The sequence below is a fragment of the Phyllobates terribilis genome, unplaced genomic scaffold (genome assembly GCF_046119375.1).
Source record: "Phyllobates terribilis strain yellow unplaced genomic scaffold, ASM4611937v1 Scaffold_3__8_contigs__length_932513732, whole genome shotgun sequence".
Classification (NCBI taxonomy): Eukaryota; Metazoa; Chordata; class Amphibia; order Anura; family Dendrobatidae; genus Phyllobates; species Phyllobates terribilis.
The window spans coordinates 311693499-311709748 of record NW_027362763.1 but is presented as its reverse complement, the minus strand read 5'-3'; the positions used below and the strand labels follow the sequence as shown (position 1 = coordinate 311709748).

General features: G+C 39.6%; 1 long non-coding RNA gene across 1 annotated transcript in view; it reads right to left on the bottom strand.

Moving 5' to 3' along the window:
• The window catches only part of LOC141258081 (uncharacterized), a 125395-nt gene that overhangs the window by 84030 nt on the left and 25115 nt on the right, over positions 1-16250 (bottom strand). The gene's annotated exons all lie outside the window — the stretch shown is intronic.

Below are 16250 nucleotides of genomic sequence, written 5' to 3'. Positions count from 1 at the left end.
TAGAATTACCTAATTCAACGTTGGTAGAATGCAGCCATCACTGCTGTCTTCTATTGACTGTGATTGCTACTACACCTAAGGCCTCATTCAGACATGAATCACATACTGTACGTGTTCTATCAGTGTTTTTCATGGATAGAAAACGTACCTATTGTAATTGGAGTTGGTACGAATTTATTTGCATGCCCCATTCCATTGGCTATGACAGTGGTCTGTGGCCACTGAACAAGAGAGGGAGTTCTATCACTTACCTGGAGGAGTCCATGGCTCTTCTTCTGTTTAGCATGCCTGGTGGAACATCATCGTTGCAGGGTGATGCACATGTGATGTCGTACCAGGCCAGCAAATCAACCATCGACCATGGACCTGTATCGTGACTGAAGGTATAGGACATGCAAATAAATTTGCACAAACTCTACTTATAATCTATGAAGCTGTTCTCATGGCCATGTTTCTTTGTAAAAAAAATCATAGAAATTATACTTTTTGATCTGAGTCATCCATACAAGTCTATTGATCCATGTGCTTTCCCTTTTTAGCATTGAAATGGGTAGGAGAAGATTTGCAATTTACTTATTTTTCATGTGAAAAAATCACTAATGGTAAAACACATTGATAAATATAGGACTGTTTTTTGAATACCAGAAAAATCACTGATGTCTGAATGAGGCCTAAGTTTGAGGTCAGTCCAGTGCTTTTAACAAGGTCTGAGTTGCAGTACAAAACACAACCAAATTATGAACGCCATTTAAATTGCCTATTTTTTCAGTATATTAATAAATATTCCCAGGTGTTGCATAATATAGGATAATAAGAAAAGAAGCTTAGAAAAGAGTTAAGGAGGTGGCGGATTGTTGCGATGTGACGTGATTAAAATGTAACTTTTATTTGATTTTTTCATTAACATATTCCTCTCCAGGGTTTATTTGTGTTTTGTGCTTAATGAATATTTTAAGAAAAAATAAAATAAAAATATGTCCATCACATGACTACAGTCCCTCACTTCCCTATTCTTCCTCTTTTCTAAGTTATTAGTGGTGTAAACTTGATGTGATAATGACATAAAAATATTTTGTAACATAAAAGTACAACTCAAACTGACAAATCTTGCCTGTAGCTTGTAGGCTTTGTGTATGCTGACCTCTGCATAAATATACAAGTGGCCTGTAACATAGATCCTAATAGATCTTATCAGCTGTAGACAAAGTGTAATTATCAGGTAGAACCATCATGCACTGGGTCACGCTTCCTGTCCCACACACATTTCCCATCCTTCACATCACTCCAATCTTTCCCTAGCCTGAGGCACACAGGTGTGATTGACAGCTGGAGCACCTGACTAGAGAGTGTGCCGCCAATATCATTCCAAGTACATGGGGCTAGGAAACTCTATAAAAAGGTAAAGTAGACATCATAATAATGTTTTTTTTAAACAGTTCGGGACCGGACCATTTATCCCTGCATCTGACCAAGCACATTTTGGGGGGAAGGGGGTTGTCATCTATGCTGCTTAAACAACTTTAAAAAATTTTCTCATTAAGATATTCAAATGGTGTTAGCATCTATTTTTCATGATACATGGGGCTTAGATTTATGTTATTTTCATACTCTTTTTTTTTCTGATATCAGGCAAAATTTGTGGGAGAATAAAAAGAATTCATGCCTTTTTTCACATTTTTTTTAAAAAATGTAATGGCCACTAAAACACATTTTAAAATGTGTTCCTTTTTCTGTAACAATCATTTTTATATATTGAACGTGTTTTTTTTATAGGGGTGGGACTAGTAACAATTTGGATTGGCAGTAGCTTTTTTTAAAAAAATAGTTTTTCTCAGACCACTCAATCCCAGGAAAAAAATCTGATGTGTTCTACCCCATATAGACTTTCATAAGTACAAGTGCTATCCATGAAAACATGGATAGCACTCACACAATAAAAGCTGACATGTAAAGCAGCCCTTACACTGTGTAATGCTATTTACAAGTGTAACACTAATAATTTAGAAAGTATTCAATGTCCCACTATTATCTACTATAAATACAACTAACTAAAATTAAAATAACATTAATAACACTAAGTGAAATATTAGTAGTAAAAAAGATACAAAATAACTCTTTGCTTCCGCAACCAGTCTTCCCTCTTCTTCTACCAAGACTCATATTTTTTTTTTTTAGAATAGCCATATGAGGGCTTGTTTTTTGCAGGATGAGTTATAGTTTTGAATGACGACATTCATTTTATAGTGCAATGTACTGAAAAATGGGGAAAAAAAATTCCAAGATGAAATAATGAAGAATTGCAATTGTATTTTGGGCTTTTGTTTTCATGGTACTCCTTGTATGATAAAAATGACCTAGAAACAGGATTCTTGAGGTCAGTACATATAATACCCAATTTGCATAGCTATTTTTTTTATTGATAATCTTTTCTCTTAGGATATTGCTATTATAGTGCATTTTTTCTTATTCATCATAGTCTTTGGTTTCCTTTCGTTTTTCTTTTAATATGTTGCGGTAAAGCAACAAGCTCAGCTGTATGCGGAGGTAAGCACAGGATACCGTCTCTTTAAATTTTGGGTTAGTTTATTCAGCAGGCATAAACTTCCCTGGAGTCCATACAGAAAAACACAGCCCATTTGGCTAAAGAGACAAAACAAAATACAAAACTTGCAGCACAGTCCGTATCTCGGCCAACGTCTGGCCATTCAGGATTAGGCACATACTGGTTCAGTACAGCATGTGCTAGCTCCACTCTGGAGCAGGTTTCCCCAGGTACTGAACACACCTGAATGTTAGGGCTGGCTATTTAAAGCTCAGAGCTCTCCCTGGATTGGAGATAGTGTGGATGACGTCCCGCCCTGCTTTTCCTCATCCACTAAAAACATTCCCTTGTAAGCCTGGGCCGTTAACCCTCTCTGCACTTAATGTGCAGGAGAACTTTCCATGTTTTCACATCACTGAGGCTAACAGCCTCAGTGACACATATCTCCCTTCCAACACACTACCAGTGACTTTGTCACAATGTGCATTGTCATTTCTGATTGGACTTTTTTATCTAGGATCTGATTGGCAGAAGCATGTTATATGATACAACAGGATATGCTATTTAACTATGAACGCGACCTCTTGAGGCTAGCAGTTAAAGACCACCCGGTCTGAAACACGTCTGCACCGGCCAGACCCAGTATGGGGTTTTGACATTATGCTACATGTTCAATTGTATTTTTAATCTGCACTAATACATTTTTGGATTTTATGGGATTCCTGAAGCTGGATGCACATCTTTCTTCTGATCGATTAGTTTAACAGCACATAATTAACCCAGCTAAGATTGTCAAAGTGGCTCCAGTTCTTTTAAAAGACATTGCTCTGGGTAAAACCTTTGTAGCTACTTCTAAGAGGAGGGAAATTTTGTCCTTGCTGGCCATATGGGTATAGGCAAGACCACTGAGCTGATTGCTCATTGCTTCTGGTGGCCTTCGCTGGTAAAGGATGTTAAGGACTTTGTAATTACTTGTCCACAGTGCACAAGAAACAAGTCCTCCAGGGAGAAGCGCTGGTCTCTTTCAGCCTCTGCCAGGTCCTTCTGTGCCCTGGCAACACATAGCCATAGATTTAATCATGGACCTGCCTCTTTATGAGGGTTACAACTCCATCTGGGTCGTGGTGGATTCGTTTTCCAAAATGGCTCACTTCATTCCTCTGGTCTGTCTTCCCTCCGATCCCAAATTTGCTACACAGTTCTTTCAATACTTGTTTTGTCTCCATAGTCTTCCTCTCCATATTGTCTCAGATCGTGTGGTCCAATTTACTTCTAAATTCTGGAAAGCTCTTTGCAAGTTGCTGAATGTCCAGTTGGATTTCTCCTCCATGTATCACTCTCAGACCATGGGCAAGTGAAACGAGCCAATCGGGTTCTAGAGAATTACCAGCATCACTTTGTTGATTGGGTGCAATTGCTTACCTGGGCAAAATTTTCCTACAACAACCATGTTGGGGAGCCTTCCGGAGCATCCCCATTTTTTATTGTATACTCACAGCATCTTCTATTGCCCCCTCCTACTGTATGTCGGCTTCTTCTGGGGTACCAGCAGCCGATTCCTCATATGGCAAGTTCTTCCAGATCTGGCAGCAGACCTAGGCCTCCCTTCTTAAAGCCGTGTAGAGGATGAAGTCTCATGCAGACAAGAAGAGAGGTTCTACACCCCATTACCGACCCGGAGATGAATTTGATTGTCGCCTCGTAATATTCGTCCTGAAGGTGCCTTTTTATAAGCTCGCTCCCCGGTACCTTGGGCCATTCAAGGTAATCAGGCAGGTCAGTCCAGTGACCTACAGTCTCCAGCTCCGAGTGAACCTACAGATCCCCAATTCCTTCCACGTCTCGCTCCTAAAACCGGTGGTCCCGAACCGTTTCTCCAAGCCTCTTTTTCCTGCTTCCGTTCCTGTTACTGAGGACCTTTGGACATGTTTGAGGTGATGGACATCCTGAATTCCAAGAAGTTTTAGGGGAGGACCTTCTATCTGGTCAATTGGAAGGGTTTTGGTCCTGAGGAGAGATCTTGGAAGCATACTGACAACATCTACTATTCTTGAGCAGTTTCTCCAGCGGTATGGCCTAAAGAAGAAGGGGCATAAAGGCGGGGTATACTGTCATGCCAGCGACTCGCACAGACAGTAAGCGCCATCCTACTCACTGCGGTCACCTGTCTACCCCTTCCAGTCTCAGGTCGTTTCACTGAGCTGCCTCTTGCAGCATTTGCATCTCTGCTGTATCCTACTCCTGCTGGTGCGTCTCCACCGGGCTACAGGGAGGCACGACCAGACTATGCAGGAATTTAACCACTTGTTTTCAGAGAACAAAAAGGGGGAATCATGTAGATCTCCTGGCTGGTACCAATTTGTCAAGGAACAACACTCCGCTGTCTCCAATTGTCAGGACAATTATTCAGTTAACTGTCGAGTGGTGGACGAAGTTGTGGCTGTTTTCACCGCTATGTTAGTTATTGGGGAACTCACAGTAAGTGTATAGTATATATGCATCTGATTCCAACACATGGAATATATATATATATATATATATATATATATATATATATACACTGCTCAAAAAAATAAAGGGAACACTTAAACAACAGAAAATAACTCCAAGTAAATCAAACTTATGTGAAATCAAACTGTCCACTTAGGAAGCAACACTGATTGACAATCAATTTCACATGCTGTTGTGCAAATGGAATAGACAATAGATGGAAATTATTGGCAATTATCAAGACACACTCAATAAAGGAGTGGTTCTGCAGGTGGGGACCACAGACCACATGTCAGTACCAATGCTTTCTGGTTGATGTTTTGGTCACTTTTGAATGTTGGCTGTGCTTTCACACTCATGGTAGCATGAGACGGACTCTACAACCCACCAAAGTTGCTCAGGTAGTGCAGCTCATCCAGAATGGCACATCAATGCGAACTGTGGCAAGAAGGTTTGCTGTGTCTGTCAGCATAGTGTCCAGAGGTTGGAGGCGCTACCAGGAGACAGGGGACGTAGGAGGGCAGCAACCCAGCAGCAGAACCGCTACCTCTGCCTCTGTGCAAGGAGGAACAGGAGGAGCACTGCCAGAGCCCTTCAAAATGACCTCCAGCAGGCCACAAATGTGCATGTGTCTGCACAAATGGTTAGAAACTGACTCCATGAGGGTGGTATGAGGGCCCAGCGTCCACAGATGGGGGTTGTGCTCACAGCCCAACACCGTGCAGGACGCTTGGCATTTGCCACAGAACACCAGGATTGGCAAAGTCAACACTGGCGCCCTGTGCTCTTGACAGATGAAAGCAGGTTCACACTGAGCACATGTGACAGACGTGACAGAGTCTGGAGACGCCGCGGAGAGCGATCTGCTGCCTGCAACATCCTTCAGCATGACTGGTTTGGCAGTGAGTCAGTAATGGTGTGGGGTGGCATTTCTTTGGAGGGCCGCAAAGCCCTTCATGTGCTCGCCAGAGATAGCCTGACTGACATTAGGTACCGAGATGAGATCCTCAGACCCCTTGTGAGACCATATGCTGGTGCGGTTGGCCCTGGGTTCATCCTAATGCAGGACAATGCCAGACCTCATGTGGCTGTAGTGTGTCAGCAGTTCCTTGAAGATGAAGGCATTGAAGCTATGGACTGGCCCGTCCGTTCCCCAGACCTGAATCCGATTGAGCACATCTGGGACATCATGTCTCGCTCCATCCACCAATGTCACGTTGCACCACAGACTGTCCAGGAGTTGGTGGATGCTTTAGTCCTGGTCTGGTAGGAGATCCCACAGGAGACCATCCGCAACCTCATCAGGAGCATGCCCAGGCATTGTAGAGAGGTCATACAGGCACATGGAGGCCCCACACAATACTGAGCCTCATTTTGACTTGTTTTAAGGACATTACATCAAAGTTGGATCAGCCTGTAGTGTGTTTTTCCACTTTAATTTTGGGGGTGACTCCAAATCCAGGCCTCCATTGGTTAATAAATTTGATTTACATTGATGATTTTTGAGTGATTTTGTTGTCAGCACATTCAACTTTCTACAGAACAAAGTATTCAATGAGGATATTTCATTCATTCAGATCTAGGATGTGTTATTTGAGTGTTCCCTTTATTTTTTTGAGCTGTGTATATACCCAGTACGGTTACAGCAAAACTCCACAATAACAAAAGTAACTAGCTGCCACAGCCAATCATTTATACAGGCTGATTAGACACTCTTTACAGATAGCATATTGCTTCAGGGTTGTGGTTTACAGAGCAAGAGGAATGAAGCTATTACATTTTCTATATATAATCCAAAAAGTAGGCAGTGTTTATAAAAATATACAAAGATGTTACAAAAAGGACAAAACAATACAGTATATACAATTACATAAGATAAAAAGGATAAACAGAAGAAATGTACTAAACCTGATGTCGCAGGGTTGGCTCTGACTTTTATGAAGTGGAGCTCTTAGTTTTTGGAAACAGACAGAACTACAGTGAACTATATCTACCAGGACTGACAAAGATTATAGTTTGGCATTAGCTTTTATTAATACAAATTACGTCCACATAGCTCCCCTACAGTGACTTATAATAAAGGCGGTCTTCAGACAATTATGGTATGTGGCTGGTCCTTAGAAAATTATGGGATCCCCAACTTCCAGAATATCTTCACCCCTGGAGTCCCAGGTGGGAGACATTACTGTCATGTTTCGTATCATGATTTTATCTATCCATAGAGAGGAAACATGGCATACATATCATCATCCCTCTGCCCAATATTAATTTGGACGTGTTACCTTAACCACCCAGTGACGTAAGAAAATGAGTTACTTTCACCACTTTGTCACGACTCTGAAAATAACTGTAGGACCCTGGGTGTTCATCAAAAAACCCCAATATTCATAATTTGCATGGAAAAAGGAGCTCACTCCAGTCTGTTTGCAGTTTTGTGCAGTTAGGGAGGTAAGGGCTATAAATCTATCACTTCCCGCATTCTTAGGAAGCTGGGGGGTGGACTTGTGTCTGTGAGCTATCAGATGGCCAATTTTTATTACCTGTTTGCAGTAGGGGAAATTAGGGGGTCTCAGCTGCAGTTAAAGGTCATCCAGAGGTCGGGAGACAGACTTTGCTCCATTCAATCCATACTTCAATGTTAATAATAAGAACTCCATAGATTTAACAAATATATCTATAACACCAGTGTCCTGCAGAGGTCAGCTTCTCCATTCTACCCCTAGGCAGCATTAGGTTTATTAGGCAGGTCCACCCATCACTCCTTGCCTAAACATAGGTTCCTAGTTGCTTGTCTGTAGATCCTGTTGGTGCATATTCATCCTGTCTCTTCTCCTATTGACTCGGCTCATTTACTGTTTATCCTGATCGCTCCGCTTCTGACCTCAGCTACATATATCCTGTGCTGCCTGCCCTGAGTTTGGATTGTCTGACCATGTCTTTGTTCTTCATCCACCTGTACCTTGTACCAGCGCCTCTGACCCTCCGGTCAGCTAATGCAGACCCAGGGACTGCCCTGGAGTGGTATCTGGTGACTACCTGTGGCCAAGGCTATACTCACCATCAGAGGCTCTAATGAATACTAGGTAGTCACTTAGTTACGCCCCTCCAGGGTAAGCCCGGCAAGTGGCGCAGTGGGTCCACACTCACCCACGTTAAATAAAACATGTCTCTATATCAGTACAATGTTCAGAACTCAGGGACATGGTAGGGCAGTGCATTGTATGAGCTTTGGTTCACAAGTTTAATATCATCATAGGGTTAGAAAAAACATGGCTCTATCCTCCTGCAGGAGGAGTATGCTGCCACCTAGAAACACCATTCAGTGGAAGGCCACACTTGCTGTTTGCCGCCTGTGTCTCCCTAAGTCCACTTTTTTCATGGGCACTGTCACTGTGCACACAAGATTTTCTCATGAAACAGATGCCATGCACTGGTTGTGAAGTTGTTCTGTGTGTATGGAGTTAGCCCTGCCTCTCCATGTTTCCCTCTGCCTGACTATTGTCTCCACCCTCCTGTTTCTTTCCTCCTGCCCCACAACAAAGTGTAATCAAACAGGTAGGTGTCACATGCAGTTAAATAGAGTTAGCTTGAGAAGAGTGCTTTTTCCTCTGGAGCCAACCACTAAACTCCTGTAGACCAATAGTAGACAAAGTGAAGGAACTGCACACCTAAAGCCATTTGGAGAGGCTTCAAAAAGAAAAAGGGTTAGGTAAGTGCTACTGACTTGTTTTCCCCCTTCCTTTACTGAGGAGGAAAGGCGTAGTAGTGATTGATGAGGAAGGAGCAGGATACTATGTAGAGTTTGATGAGAAGCTGCTGTGTTGTTCCATGCAGATGGCACTGCTACACAACTTCTCAGCCAATCAGTAAAGGTTTAGTACAATTTAGGAGCACTGATTGGTAGACCAACGATAGGAACATGATTAAAGCTTTACCAATCAGCACTTCTCATTGAGAAGTGCTGGAAAGTGAAGTATCTTTTCAGCAACCCATCTGATCTGTTCTATTGCAGACTAAAATAAAGTGCATGTGCGTGTGAATAAGGAGGAGGGTGGGGATTAAAGGATCTTACCTGTGCTAACTCCAACTCCGAATGGACCAGGTGATTGTTAACTAAAATGTTGGATTTGTTGCACATGGCATATTTTTAACATCACGTTGCCAACTGCCAGAAGATGATGTATTTCAGTCTGGTTGGCATATGATCTTTGAATGGGTTTCCAGAATCTACCAATTGTGTAGATCTTTCTTTTTCCTGAAGAACAAAAAAATCTAAATTCTTCCACCCTATGGTGCTCACTATACTGAACACCACTGAATGTACACTTTGCAGCCCTCAGGTGAGTAAATAGGAACCTCCCCTCTAACAGTCTGTGCAATGTACAGGACATCTGAATGTCACTTCAATAGAAGAGCCTGGCCTCATTTTCATCTATTAACACCCCTTGGGCATGACTGATATTTTCCAAAATGCTAAAGTTACTGAAATCTTGCAAATGCACACAGTTACATTCCTGCATTGACATCCGCAATGTGCGGATCAAGCCAAGGAGAGTTCACTTAGATTCAAGCCGCAGTCTAGAGATCTTGTCAACCTGGGTGATTAGGCTGATTAGGATTCGGACACTGGCACAGTATTGGGAGGAACAATAAGGTGGGGATTTTGAGCTTCTTTGAAGGGTAGAATATGCATAAAATGCAAAAAGACAAGGATGTTTGTGGAAAAAAACTATGAAGACTGGAAGAAGTCTTAATCATTGTCTTGGCCAATGGACAAGAAAAGAGAAAAATGACAACATTTAGAGGAGCTGTCTCACCATTGGATCATGTTTTCAGAAGCACATCGATCCTTGCCAATAAAGATTATTTTTATGCTGAAATAAAGTATCTGATCACCGAGTACTTTGCTTACTTTGCTTGTTTTGTTAGGCGTTTGTATGGACCAAAAATCAAGAACAGCATTCTTACTATTGCTCATTCGCCAAATGCTGACTATTGTCACAGAATTTTTTTTTTGTGCCTTTTGTACAGTCTGCCACATTATAACAACCCACGGAGCACCTTGTTCCTAAATAAAAGATGGGCATACACCTGCGATTAGGTATTTCTAGGTTGTACTAGCATACGCTATGCTCTTTTTGTCCAGTAGAATGTTTGGTACTGTGTTATGAAGAAAATACCCCTTTAGAGAGCTGCTTGATTCCAAAATTAAAATCTAAAATTGCAAAGCAGATAAGAACTTCAATGAAGTGACAACTTAGATGAAGAATATTTTGTTTTAAAATGCCAGTGATTCATTTTTGGGAGTAGTTTTGGTTTATCAGATGTTCTGTCTGATGAAGAGGTCACTGGCATTTTAAATAATGATTATGTGATAAGAAAAAAAGGATGGGCTATAATATCTCAGCCTGTAGGGATGTTACATTTCTTTTAGGGATAAACATTTTTAGATTTTATTTTGTCCTTCATTTTTAATAAATTAATTTGTTAATAATTTAGGAATTTTGATTTTGTTTCTCTTTATGGTATTTATCGAATAGCTTAGTTAATTTTATATTTTATATTTATATTTTTTTATTTTATATTTTAATAGACCATTTTATGGGCATGGAGTGTCATTCCTAAGAGATGTGCATCGCACACACCAGTGCTTACAAAAGCAGTACCTCCTGTATACCAGCGGCGATCAGATTCTGATAAAGGTTCAAATGTAGGACTGAAAACGTTAAACCATTAAAATTGCCTAAATAAATTAACTTTTTATTCACTGCAACCCTTTTGGGTGCCAAGTGTTATCCTCATTTTATGGACATGGTGTTAGTAAATATGTTTATTTTTTCTTATTTCCTTATTTCTCCCCATTTATTTTTAATAGGGAAAAATGGGGGTGATTTGAATTGTAATATTTTTATATTTTATATTTAAAACATATTAATTTAATTTTTTTAGTCCATTTAGTGGAATTAAAATCGGGATTGTCGGATCTCTTATACTATATAATGCAATACCACAGTTTTGCAGTATATGGTGAAAATCAAGGTCTCCACTTACCAAGATGACTGCAATAGGGGCCTTTAGCAGGCTCCCAGTTGTCATGATAAATCATCGGTGCACTATTCCATTTGAATACCGCAGTCTAAGATGCTGTCAAGCAGCATCTAAATGGTTAACAGCAAAGATCAGAGCTCAGATCTGTTAGAGGTAGATGATGCCTTTGCGACATCAGTAGACACAGACAAAAAAAATAAAACATAAAGGAGAGTGAGTAAGTACTGGTAACAAAGGAGATCCACATAAATTAAGAGTGCTCACCTTGAGAGGTTCTGCCAGGTGAGCACAGCTCCACTAATAATTAAAACACGATACAGCCTCTGTCTTGCGTCCACAACTGAGCTTGCCAAAGAACAAAGTCATGTGGCAACAATAATGTATCAAAGTTTTTGTTGGGTAGTTCCCAACTAAACTCCTCAACAGACGTGGTGCAAGGTGATTAAAACTTATTTATTAAAATCTCAGTACATAACATGTTTTTGAGCTCAAGGGCCCCTTTTTCAAATGGTAATGAGAAAGCCATAAATTCCAATTTGAGCTAATGAAATGTTTTATATGAAAGCATTAGCTATAATTCTCCACTTTAGCCAAACCATATTATAAGACTACACACTATTTTTCCCCTTCTGTATCTTTTCATTTAAAGGTAAGCTCTGCTGTGATGCTATTAGTAGATCAAGTTATTTCTTTATTGTGTATATGTGAGCTTTATCTTTTCAGAGATATGCAGTTTTGTGGAAAGGCTGCGTGATATGTCGGGAAGCATCATTAATGTCATTATTTCAGCAGGACAAGAAAGGACTAGCTGATCTGGGCTCTGTGTGGTGATGTTGGCTTTGCTATGCTAACGTTTGCTCAGTGACTCAGAGTTGAATCATAGGTTTCTGCAGGTGTACACTCAGAGACTCTGGACCCTTTCCATGTCTCATTGGATGCAAATGTTTACTTCATTAGTTCATGGGGTTGCTCAGCAGTCCAAACCAGCTCATTTTGAGAAAGTTTGAAGAGAATGCAGTAGTTTTCTACCTGACTGACATTTATACTGTGTAACTAACTGGTGATGTGCTAATTAAAGGGTTATCCCATCCAGTTGGCAAGCCATAGAACTTGGGTAGTTAAAATAACCCCGTCAACATTGCTCTCGAGGGCCTATATAAAGAAATGTATTTGTTTCCTTGCTATCTAAAACAAGGAAAAAGATTTATTGTATCTGAAGCTTTACTCTTGAGTTTTTTTTTACCATATTATTTGTTCTAAGGTTTATTAAACACTTATTTCCCATATAAAAAGAAACATAAGGCAGTCAAGCAAATAATACAAAATATTTTGGAGATATTACTAAGGAGAGTGTTTCCAAAGCTTTACATATTTTTATACCAAAACAAGTAAAACCAATCATAATTCTGCACTCCAGCTAAATTTTCAGAGCAAAATTTGGTGCATTGTTTATTTTGTATTTATAGAGCCAAAATGAGAAGTAGATCGAAAAAGAAAAGTGAAATTGGAATACTTAGGCTACGTTCCCACTATGAGATTTTGGTAAGTTTTTAATGTTGCAAATTTTCTGCACCCATAAAGTAAATTAGGTTACTTGTATTTTTGGGTGCGTTTATTTTACATGTATTTTTATCGCATTTTTGACATGTTGGAAATTTGAAACTCGCACCACGGGTCATTTTGCGCTGAGTAAGAAAATGCACAGTGAGAATAAGATTTCTATAAATTCAATTCCACTTTTCTGGAAGTGTAAGATGCTGCTTTTTTGACAAAGCGAAAATATGGAGCATCAAAAACTCATTGTGGGCAGACAGTCTGCGACTCAATTGCTTCAGCACAGCCAGCATATGCTGTTTAAAAATCTCCTGAAATATACACTAATGTACTCAATAGAGCCAATTCATAAAGACTGGTGTAGCGCACGTTAGTCTTAATGAAGGACTTGGAGTGTTCGCCGCTTAATGAATCAGGCTCTTCTGGTATTCAATTTGCTCCAAGGGACTGGCATACATTTTTGTAGTAAGTTACACCACTTAAGTGGTTACAACTTGTACCACCCATGAACCACCCATGTCACGCTCATATTGGCGTAACTGGGCACGATTGGTGTGTACATGTCAAAAGTTGCAATATTTTTGCGCAGCTTCCAAGTTCCATAAAAATACTGCGACTTCTTAAGGTGTTTACACCACATTTCTGTAGTAAGCACCTTAATGAGTTGCCCCCATACCCAAGCATATGCCAAAAGGCCAAAAAAAATGATCCTCTTAATATATTGCAGCCATCATATGATATGGAACTGTGTACTTACAATTGTTCATTTTTCCCTTCTGCCCAGTTCTCTTTTCCTCAATTTTCCATTAGGTCTATAAGTATGACATCACGAGATTAAAAACAGATTAGCTGAATCCTTCTAAGTTCTATGTAGAAACAGGAGGTCAGTTTTCTGTGTATGAGTCATCCCCCTCTTCAACTCCTGACCCAGCTTCTTCACTCCTCCCTCCTGCCAGGGACTTTGCAGTGATATAAAATTGTAGTACTAGTGCTGACTCATGCAGGGAAAATTGACCTCATATTTCTACATAGAGCTTAGAAGGATTCAGCTAGTCTGTTTTTAATCGCATGATATCATAGACCTAATGGAAAAGAGGAAAAAACAAAAATTAACTGGGTAGAAGAGCAAAGTGAGCAATTGTAAGCACACGTGTCTTATAATATGATGACTGCAACATATTAAGAAGATAAAAATTTTGATTGGAGTGTTCTTTTACCTGATTTTCCTTCTGACTCTCAATGCCTACAACTATTTGTAGCTAGCACCATTCAAATAAAGTACAATAAGAATACTTAGTAGCAAAAAGTTACTGGAAATTGAATACTTAACTAATGACTTTCAAGTCAGAATATTGTTGTATATTTTACAGGTTAAGCTACTGTAGAGAGAGAAATCAAGGGTTTTACCATCTTGTGCTCTTTGAACAATATTCTGTTAGTTTGTGTTTTTGAACAGTCTTGAATCTGAACGTATATTTATGTGAATGTTTTCATGCCTCATAAAATGTAAAACACAGTTCCACAGCAAAGGTGTGAGATTTTTTTTTTTCCGTTTCAATTCTCAGTGGCTTTCTTTCCTTGTGATTAAGCTTTGACATTGTGTTTTGAGTCACACCATATCACTCGATGGCAGCTTTACCACCTCGTATGGAGCTTTCAGGGATTTTAGTAATTGAAAAAGCACTAGCTAGCTACCGCATACTTCTTCTAATCACAGAACTTCTGCTTTTGATACAATAATAACAATAATATGTAACATTGCAGATGTAAAATACTGGAGCTGTTGATAGGCTCTCCAGTATAATAACCTTGATAAGTCTCAGAGCAGATAAAAGTATGAAGTTTGCATGAAATTATTCGTCCTGTGCACAGAAAATGTTTGTTTTTTGGGATTTAATTTACAATGGAGACCTATAATTTTGAACAATTTCACCACATGGACATGGAAAATATGGTCCACTCCACAACACCAAGCACATGAAGGAAGAAGAAAATCCATGCTATGGTCTACTGACAAGTAAGTCTGCATTTTTAAATTTGTGTTTCTTTGGAATTTTTAATACTTGAAAACCAGTTAAAAGTCCATATAACAACCATAGAAATGTTATAGAAATATATAGAGTATACATAGAGTGATAGATAATTTAGAATATGTATTAGGACCAGAACCTAGAACAAGAAGTTTTCTAGCAGTATATCTTGATGTGATGAGTCGATATGTAATTATATAGCACATGTATATACTGGGTTAAGTGCCCTGAGATGAGTTGAAGAGATCAAATGGATTTTAAAAAGGACTTGTCACTTGCCATAAATATGTAATTTCCTTTTTAACTGGTGTAAATTCTGTTGTCCTGATTCTTTGGTTATTTTTCTTAATATGTCTCTCCATTTCTGAGCTTTGGTGCATTGTATGTAAATCTAGTCTTAATAGCCAATTGGATGTGGGCCTCAACTTTTCTCTCTTCTTGAGGGCTACACCCAGTCAGCTATAAAGACTAGATTTACATACAGGAAAGAGAGGGTGATAACTCAGTGATAGAGAGGTGCAGGAACAAAAGACAAAGAATGGGATATTTAGGAGCACAGAAGCATTTATACCAGGTAAGAGCATTCGATATGTACGTCAAGTGACACCGCATACCAAATAATTATGTAAATGCTATTTTTCTCTGATTTTCCTAAATGGTCGATGCAAATGAGTCAGTGTAATGTTCAAATCATCAGCCATTATAGTATAAATCAAATTTTATTTGACAAACCTCCCAATAACAGTATTTGTTTCAAAACTAAAAAACTTAACAATGCACTGTTTCAAATTATTATGCACAACAGAGTTTCCAAACATTTTGTCGGTTGTATTGAACTGAAAATGGACATTTGTTGAATTTTCAGCATAAAGAAGTCACATGTATGAAAATCAAAAGCTATTTCAATCAAAAACATCTCAATAAGCCTGTTATTATAGTGTAGCAACTCACTCGGAAAAATAGATAACACACTAAAAACTACAACCGGCTCTGCCGTTTCATGTACAGACTAAGGATCCTGCCCCCGCAGCCCCTAATGATTCCTGCGTGAGCTGAGATAGCCCTAACCACAAACTTGAAGATGGTAACTCGAACCTATGCTACCTGAAAGCACGTCGAGCGCTTCACGTTCCTCCTTAAGAACCGGGAGGCAGAGCAGAGTGCAAAATACCACTAGAAGGGAAAGTGTGCTGTAATAGAAAGAGATCTGAGTGAGTAAAACAAACCTCAAAATGCAAAATAAAGAATTAAGTAAGTACTGTTAGAGAATATGCCTCCTACTTCCTAAAAAGAAACAGAAGATAGGTGCAGGATAAAATAATATAAATACCAGAGAGATAAACCCTAGCTGGTCTTTCACTGACTGGCTTAAACTACAGCAGTATGGCTGGAAATCCAAATGAGACTATCACCAGCAGGAAATACCAGCAGGGAGAAAGTATATAAAGCCGCACCCGAAAAGTGAGAGGGCAGACAAATGAGTAAATGAAAACACCTGTTACCCTAAAAAGACTGAAGCAAGGATAACAGAAACTAAACACCCAGAGAAAAGGTGTAACTGCTGTGGCTTGGCAGACAGAGAAACC